This window comes from Elgaria multicarinata, chromosome 20, assembly GCF_023053635.1.
Source record: "Elgaria multicarinata webbii isolate HBS135686 ecotype San Diego chromosome 20, rElgMul1.1.pri, whole genome shotgun sequence".
Lineage (NCBI taxonomy): Eukaryota > Metazoa > Chordata > Lepidosauria > Squamata > Anguidae > Elgaria > Elgaria multicarinata.
Window position 1 is genome coordinate 281046 of NC_086190.1, and position 8955 is coordinate 290000.

Sequence of the window (8955 nt, forward strand, 5' to 3'; positions counted from 1 at the left end):
GCGCAATAAACGTTTTTGACCGGAACGGGTATCTGAACGTGGTTTGGGGACAACTTTTGGAGCTTTCTGTATTTGTCCCAACTTGTCATGTGCATCTGGTGAGTTTCGTTCACTTACCTCATTGGGAAGGTGACGTTACGGCCCATTTTCGCAATACGCGTTTTCCGCAAGAACGGGTATTAGAACGTGGTTTTGGGGTTACTTTTGGAGCCTTCTATATTTTCCCCACCTAGTTCTGTGCATATGGTGAGTTTGGTTCACTTCCCTAATTGGGAAGGTGCCGTTACGGCCCATTTTCGAAATACACTTTTTCAGCCGGAAAGGGTATCTGAACGTGGTTTGGGGGCAACTTTTGAACCTTTCTGTATTTGTCCCATCTTGTCATGTGCATCTCATGAGTTTGGTTCATTTACCTAATTGGTAAGCTGCCGTTACGGCCCATTTTGCGCAATACAGGTTTTTGACCGGAACGGGTATCTGAACGTGGTTTTGGGGTAACTCTTGGAGCTTTCTATATATGTCCCACCTTTTCTTGTGCAACTAGTGATTTTGGTTCACTTACCTCATTGGGAAGGTGCTGTTACGGCCCATTTTCACAATACGCGTTTTCCGCAGGAACGGGTATTAGAACGTGGTTTTGGGGCAACTTTTGGAGCTTTCTATATTTGTCCCAACTTGTCATGTGCATCTGGTGAGTTTGGTTCACTTACCTCATTGGGAAGCTGTCGTTACGGCCCAATATGCGCAATACGCGTTTTTGCCCAGAACGGGTATCAGAACGTGGTTTCGGGGCATCTTTTGGAGCTTTCTATATTTGTCCCACCTTGTCATGTGCATCTGGTGAGTTTGGTTCACTTACCTCATTGGGAAGGTGCCGTTACGGCCCATTTTCGCAATACGCGTTTTCTGCAAGAACGGGTATTAGAACGTGGTTTTGGGGGAGCTTTAGGAGCTTTCTATATTTGCCCCACCTTGTCATGTGCATCTGGTGAGTTTGGTTCACTTACCTCATTGGGAAGGTGACGTTACGGCCCATTTTCACAATACGCGTTTTCCGAAAGAACGGGTATTAGAACGTGGTTTTGGGGTTACTTTTGGAGCCTTCTATATTTGCCCCACCTAGTTCTGTGCATATGGTGAGTTTGGTTCACTTCCCTTATTGGGAAGGTGCCGTTACGGCCCATTTTCGAAATACACTTTTTCAGCCGGAAAGGGTATCTGAACGTGGTTTGGGGGCAACTTTTGAACCTTTCTGTATTTGTCCCATCTTGTCATGTGCATCTCATGAGTTTGGTTCATTTACCTAATTGGTAAGCTGCCGTTACGGCCCATTTTGCGCAATACAGGTTTTTGACCGGAACGGGTATCTGAACGTGGTTTTGGGGTAACTCTTGGAGCTTTCTATATATGTCCCACCTTTTCTTGTGCAACTTGTGATTTTGGTTCACTTACCTCATTGGGAAGGTGCTGTTACGGCCCATTTTCACAATACGCGTTTTCCGCAGGAACGGGTATTAGAACGTGGTTTTGGGGCAACTTTTGGAGCTTTCTATATTTGTCCCAACTTGTCATGTGCATCTGGTGAGTTTGGTTCACTTACCTCATTGGGAAGGTGCCGTCACGGCCCATTTTCTCAATGCACGTTTTCTGTCGGAAAGGGTATCTGAACGTGGTTTGGGGGCAACTTTTGGAACTTTCTATATTTGCCCCACCTTGTCATGTGCATCTGTTGAGGTTGGTTCACTTACCTCATTGGGAAGGTGCCGTTACGGCCCATTTTCGCAATACGCGTTTTCTGCCGGAAAGGGTATCTGAACGTGGTTTAGGGGCAAGTTTTGGAGCTTTCTATATTTATCCCAGCTTGTCTTGTGCATCTACTGAGTTAGGTTCACTTACCTCATTGGGAAGGTGCCGTCACTGCCCATTTTCGCAATGCACATTTTCTGTCGGAAATGGTATCTGAACGTGGTTTGGGGGCAACTTTTGGAACTTTCTATATTTGCCCCACCTTGTCATGTGCATCTGTTGAGTTTGGTTCACTTACCTCATTGCGAAGGTGCCGTTACGGCCCATTTTCGCAATACGCGTTTTCTGACGGAAAGGGTATCTGAACGTGGTTTAGGGGCAAGTTTTGGAGCTTTCTATATTTATCCCAGCTTGTTTTGTGAATCTACTGAGTTAGGTTCACTTACCTCATTGGGTAGGTGCCGTTACGGCCCATTTTCGCAATACGCGTTTTCTGCCGGAAAGGGTATCTAAACGTGGTTTGGGGGCAAGTTTTGGAGCTTTCTATATTTGTACCAGCTTGTCTTGTGCATCTACTGAGTTAGGTTCACTTACCTCATTGGGAAGGTGCCGTTACAGCCCATTTTCGCAATACGCATTTTCTGCAAGAACTGGTATTAGAACATGGTTTTGGGGGGACTTTTGGAGCTTTCTATATTTGTCCTACCTTGTCATGTGCATCTGGTGAGTTTGGTTCACTTACCTCATTGGAAAGGTGCCGTTACGGCCCGTTTTCTCAGTACGCGTTTTCTGCAAGAACGGGTATTAGAACGTGGTTTTGGGGGAAGTTTTGGAGCTTTCTATATTTGTCCCACCTTGTCATGTGCATATGGTGAGTTAGGTTCACTTACCTGATAGGGAAGGTGCCATTACGGCCCATTTTCGCAATACACGTATTCTGCCGGAAAGGGTATCTGAACGTGGTTTGGGCAACTTTTGGAGCTTTCTGTATTTGTCCCAACTTGTCATGTGCATCTGGTGAGTTTCGTTCACTTACCTCATTGGGAAGCTGCCGTTACGGCCCATTTTGCGCAATACACGTTTTCCGCAAGAACGGGTATTAGAACGTGGTTTGGGGGTTACTTTTGGAGCCTTCTATATTTGCCCCACCTAGTTCTGTGAATATGGTGAGTTTGGTTCACTTCCCTTATTGGGAAGGTGCCGTTATGGCCCATTTTCGAAATACACTTTTTCAGCCGGAAAGGGTATCTGAACGTGGTTTGGGGGCAACTTTTGAACCTTTCTGTATTTGTCCCATCTTGTCATGTGCATCTCGTGAGTTTGGTTCACTTACCTCATTGGGAAGCTGCCGTTACGGCCAATTTTGCGCAATACAGGTTTTTGACCGGAACGGGTATCTGAACGTGGTTTTGGGGTAACTTTTGGAGCTTTCTATATTTGTCCCACCCTGTCATGTGAATCTGGTGAGTTTAGTTCACTTACCTCATTGGGAAGCTGCCGTTACGGCCCGTTTTGCGCAATACGAGTTTTTGCCGGAATGGGTATCTGAACGTCTTTTCGGAGCAACTTATAGAGCTTTCTATATTTGCCTAACCCTAACCCGGTTAGGTTCCGGGTTAGGTTAAGGTTCCGGGTTAGGGTTAGGTTCCGGGTTAGGGTTAGGTTCCGGTTTAGGGTTAGGTTCCGGGTTAGGGTTAGGTTCCGGGTTAGGGTTAGGGTTAGGGTTAGGTTCCGGGTTAGGGTTAGGTTCCAGGTTATGGTTAGGTTACGGGTTTGGGTTAGGTTCCGAGTTAGGGTTAGGTTCCGGGTTAGGGTTAGGGTTAGGTTCCGGTTTACTGACAGGTTCCGGTTTAGGGTTAGGTTCCGGGTTAGGGTTAGGTTCCGGGTTAGGGTTAGGGTTAGGTTCCGGGTTAGGGTTAGGTTCCGGGTTAGGGTTAGGTTCCGGGTTAGGGTTAGGGTTAGGGTTAGGGTTAGGGTTAGGGTTAGGGTTAGGGTTAGGGTTAGGGTTAGGGTTAGGGTTAGGGTTAGGGTTAGGTTCCGGGTTAGGGTTAGGGTTAGGTTCCGGGTTAGGGTTAGGTTCCGGGTTAGGGTTAGGTTCCTGGTTAGGGTTAGGTTCCGGGTTAGGGTTAGGGTTAGGGTTAGGGTTAGGGTTAGGGTTAGGGTTAGGGTTAGGGTTAGGGTTAGGGTTAGGGTTAGGGTTAGGGTTACGGTTAGGGTTCTGCTCGCTTCGGCAACACATATACAAAAATTGGAACGATACAGAGAAGATTAGCATGGCCCCTGCGCATCTGGTGAGTTTGGTTCACTTCCCTTATTGGGAAGGTGCCGTTATGGCCCATTTTGCACAATACATGTTTTTGACCGGAACGGGTATCTGAACGTGGTTTTGGGGTAACTTTTGGAGCTTTCTATATTTGTCCCACCTTGTCTTGTGCATCTAGTGAGTTTGGTTCACTTACCTCATTGGGAAGGTGCCGTTACGGACCATTTTCGCAATACGCTTTTCCGCAAGAACCATCTGAACGTGGTTTCGGTGCAACTTATGGAGCTTTCTATATTTGTCGCACCTAGTTGTGTGCATCCGGTGTGTTTGGTGGACTTTAATCATTGGGAAGCTGCTTTTACGGTACGCTGGGCTCAATACGCATTTTTGCCCAGAACGGGTTTCTGAACGTGGTTTGGGGGCAACTGTTAGAGCTTTCTGTACTTGTCCCTTCTGCAAGAACAGGTGTTAGAACGTCGTTTCGGGGCAACTTATGGAGCTTTCTATATTTGCCCCACCTTGTCATGTGCATCTGGTGAGTTTGGTTCACTTACCTCATTGGGATGTTGCCATTATGGCACAATTTGCGCAATACACGTTTTTGCCAGGAACGGGTATCTGAACGTGGTTTTGGAGAAACTTTTGGAGATTTCTATATTTGTCCCTCCTTGTCATGTGCATCTGGTGAGTCTGGTTCACTTTCCTAATTGGGAAGCTGCCGTTACGGCCCGTTTTGCGCAATACGAGTTTTTGCCGGAATGGGTAACTGAACGTGGTTTTGTGGCAACTTTTGGAGCTTTCTATATTTGTTCCACCTTGTCATGTGCATCTGGTGAGTTTGGTTCACTTACCTCATTGGAAAGGTGCCTTTACGGCCCATTTTCGCAATACACGTTTTCTGCTGGAAAGGGTATCTGAACGTGGTTTGGGGGCAACTTTTGGAGCTTTATGTATTTGTCCCAACTTGTCATGTGCATCTGGTGAGTTTCGTTCACTTACCTCATTGGGAAGCTGCCGTTACGGCCCATTTTGCGCAATAAACGTTTTTGACCGGAACGGGTATCTGAACGTGGTTTGGGGACAACTTTTGGAGCTTTCTGTATTTGTCCCAACTTGTCATGTGCATCTGGTGAGTTTCGTTCACTTACCTCATTGGGAAGGTGACGTTACGGCCCATTTTCGCAATACGCGTTTTCCGCAAGAACGGGTATTAGAACGTGGTTTTGGGGTTACTTTTGGAGCCTTCTATATTTGCCCCACCTAGTTCTGTGCATATGGTGAGTTTGGCTCACTTCCCTTATTGGGAAGGTGCCGTTACGGCCCATTTTCGAAATACACTTTTTCAGCCGGAAAGGGTATCTGAACGTGGTTTGGGGGCAACTTTTGAACCTTTCTGTATTTGTCCCATCTTGTCATGTGCATCTCATGAGTTTGGTTCATTTACCTAATTGGTAAGCTGCCGTTACGGCCCATTTTGCGCAATACAGGTTTTTGACCGGAACGGGTATCTGAACGTGGTTTTGGGGTAACTCTTGGAGCTTTCTATATATGTCCCACCTTTTCTTGTGCAACTAGTGATTTTGGTTCACTTACCTCATTGGGAAGGTGCTGTTACGGCCCATTTTCACAATACGCGTTTTCCGCAGGAACGGGTATTAGAACGTGGTTTTGGGGCAACTTTTGGAGCTTTCTATATTTGTCCCAACTTGTCATGTGCATCTGGTGAGTTTGGTTCACTTACCTCATTGGGAAGCTGTCATTACGGCCCAATATGCGCAATACGCGTTTTTGCCCAGAACGGGTATCAGAACATGATTTCGGGGCATCTTTTGGAGCTTTCTATATTTGTCCCACCTTGTCATGTGCATCTGGTGAGTTTGGTTCACTTACCTCATTGGGAAGGTGCCGTTACGGCCCATTTTCGCAATACGCGTTTTCTGCATGAACGGGTATTAGAACGTGGTTTTGGGGGAGCTTTAGGAGCTTTCTATATTTGCCCCACCTTGTCATGTGCATCTGGTGAGTTTGGTTCACTTACCTCATTGGGAAGGTGCCGTCACGGCCCATTTTCTCAATGCACGTTTTCTGTCGGAAAGGGTATCTGAACGTGGTTTGGGGGCAACTTTTGGAACTTTCTATATTTGCCCCACCTTGTCATGTGCATCTGTTGAGGTTGGTTCACTTACCTCATTGGGACGGTGCCGTTACGGCCCATTTTCGCAATACGCGTTTTCTGCCGGAAAGGGTATCTGAACGTGGTTTAGGGGCAAGTTTTGGAGCTTTCTATATTTATCCCAGCTTGTCTTGTGCATCTACTGAGTTAGGTTAACTTACCTCATTGGGAAGGTGCCGTCACGGCCCATTTTCGCAATGCACATTTTCTGTCGGAAATGGTATCTGAACGTGGTTTGGGGGCAACTTTTGGAACTTTCTATATTTGCCCCACCTTGTCATGTGCATCTGTTGAGTTTGGTTCACTTACCTCATTGGGAAGGTGCCGTTACGGCCCATTTTCGCAATACCCGTTTTCTGACGGAAAGGGTATCTGAACGTGGTTTAGGGGCAAGTTTTGGAGCTTTCTATATTTATCCCAGCTTGTTTTGTGCATCTACTGAGTTAGGTTCACTTACCTCATTGGGAAGGTGCCGTTACAGCCCATTTTCGCAATACGCGTTTTCTGCAAGAACTGGTATTAGAACATGGTTTTGGGAGGACTTTTGGAGCTTTCTATATTTGTCCTACCTTGTCATGTGCATCTGGTGAGTTTGGTTCACTTACCTCATTGGGAAGGTGCCGTTACGGCCCGTTTTCTCAGTACGCGTTTTCTGCAAGAACGGGTATTAGAACGTGGTTTTGGGGGAAGTTTTGGAGCTTTCTATATTTGTCCCACCTTGTCATGTGCATATGGTGAGTTTGGTTCACTTACCTGATAGGGAAGGTGCCATTACGGCCCATTTTCGCAATACACGTATTCTGCCGGAAAGGGTATCTGAACGTGGTTTGGGCAACTTTTGGAGCTTTCTGTATTTGTCCCAACTTGTCATGTGCATCTGGTGAGTTTCGTTCACTTACCTCATTGGGAAGCTGCCGTTACGGCCCATTTTGCGCAATACACGTTTTCCGCAAGAACGGGTATTAGAACGTGGTTTGGGGGTTACTTTTGGAGCCTTCTATATTTGCCCCACCTAGTTCTGTGAATATGGTGAGTTTGGTTCACTTCCCTTATTGGGAAGGTGCCGTTATGGCCCATTTTCGAAATAAACTTTTTCAGCCGGAAAGGGTATCTGAACGTGGTTTGGGGGCAACTTTTGAACCTTTCTGTATTTGTCCCATCTTGTCATGTGCATCTCGTGAGTTTGGTTCACTTTCCTCATTGGGAAGCTGCCGTTACGGCCAATTTTGCGCAATACAGGTTTTTGACCGGAACGGGTATCTGAACGTGGTTTTGGGGTAACTTTTGGAGCTTTCTATATTTGTCCCACCCTGTCATGTGAATCTGGTGAGTTTAGTTCACTTACCTCATTGGGAAGCTGCCGTTACGGCCCGTTTTGCGCAATACGAGTTTTTGCCGGAATGGGTATCTGAACGTCTTTTCGGAGCAACTTATAGAGCTTTCTATATTTGCCTAACCCTAACCCGGTTAGGTTCCGGGTTAGGTTAAGGTTCCGGGTTAGGGTTAGGTTCCGGGTTAGGGTTAGGTTCCGGTTTAGGGTTAGGTTCCGGGTTAGGGTTAGGTTCCGGGTTAGGGTTAGGGTTAGGGTTAGGTTCCGGGTTAGGGTTAGGTTCCAGGTTATGGTTAGGTTACGGGTTTGGGTTAGGTTCCGAGTTAGGGTTAGGTTCCGGGTTAGGGTTAGGGTTAGGTTCCGGTTTAGTGACAGGTTCCGGTTTAGGGTTAGGTTCCGGGTTAGGGTTAGGTTCCGGGTTAGGGTTAGGGTTAGGTTCCGGGTTAGGGTTAGGTTCCGGGTTAGGGTTAGGTTCCGGGTTAGGGTTAGGTTCCGGGTTAGGGTTAGGGTTAGGGTTAGGGTTAGGGTTAGGGTTAGGGTTAGGGTTAGGGTTAGGGTTAGGTTCCGGGTTAGGGTTAGGGTTAGGTTCCGGGTTAGGGTTAGGTTCCGGGTTAGGGTTAGGTTCCTGGTTAGGGTTAGGTTCCGGGTTAGGGTTAGGGTTAGGGTTAGGGTTAGGGTTAGGGTTAGGGTTAGGGTTAGGGTTAGGGTTACGGTTAGGGTTGTGCTCGCTTCGGCAACACATATACAAAAATTGTAACGATACAGAGAAGATTAGCATGGCCCCCGCGCATCTGGTGAGTTTCGTTCACTTCCCTTATTGGGAAGGTGCTGTTATGGCCCATTTTGCACAATACACGTTTTTGACCAGAACGGGTATCTGAACGTGGTTTTGGGGTAACTTTTGGAGCTTTCTATATTTGTCCCACCTTGTCTTGTGCATCTAGCGAGTTTGGTTCACTTACCTCATTGGGAAGGTGCCGTTACGGACCATTTTCGCAATACGCTTTTCCGCAAGAACCATCTGAACGTGGTTTCGGTGCAACTTATGGAGCTTTCTATATTTGTCCCACCTAGTTGTGTGCATCCGGTGTGTTTGGTGGACTTTAATCATTGGGAAGCTGCTTTTACGGTACGCTGGTCTCAATACGCATTTTTGCCCAGAACGGGTTTCTGAACGTGGTTTGGGGGCAACTGTTAGAGCTTTCTATATTTGTCCCTTCTGCAAGAACAGGTGTTAGAACGTCGTTTCGGGGCAACTTATGGAGCTTTCTATATTTGCCCCACCTTGTCATGTGCATCTGGTGAGTTTGGTTAACTTACCTCATTGGGATGTTGCCATTATGGCACAATTTGCGCAATACACGTTTTTGCCAGGAACGGGTATCTGAACGTGGTTTTGGAGAAACTTTTGGAGATTTCTATATTTGTCCCTCCTTGTCATGT

The 8955-nt window shown here is 46.8% G+C and overlaps 2 pseudogenes; both read left to right on the forward strand.

The window, feature by feature from the left end:
- The first annotated feature begins 3966 nt into the window (after positions 1-3966).
- On the forward strand, positions 3967-4033 carry LOC134411792 (U6 spliceosomal RNA; annotated as a pseudogene).
- A 4200-nt stretch (positions 4034-8233) lies between these two features.
- LOC134411802 (U6 spliceosomal RNA) lies at positions 8234-8302 on the forward strand (annotated as a pseudogene).
- The last annotated feature ends 653 nt before the right edge of the window (positions 8303-8955 follow it).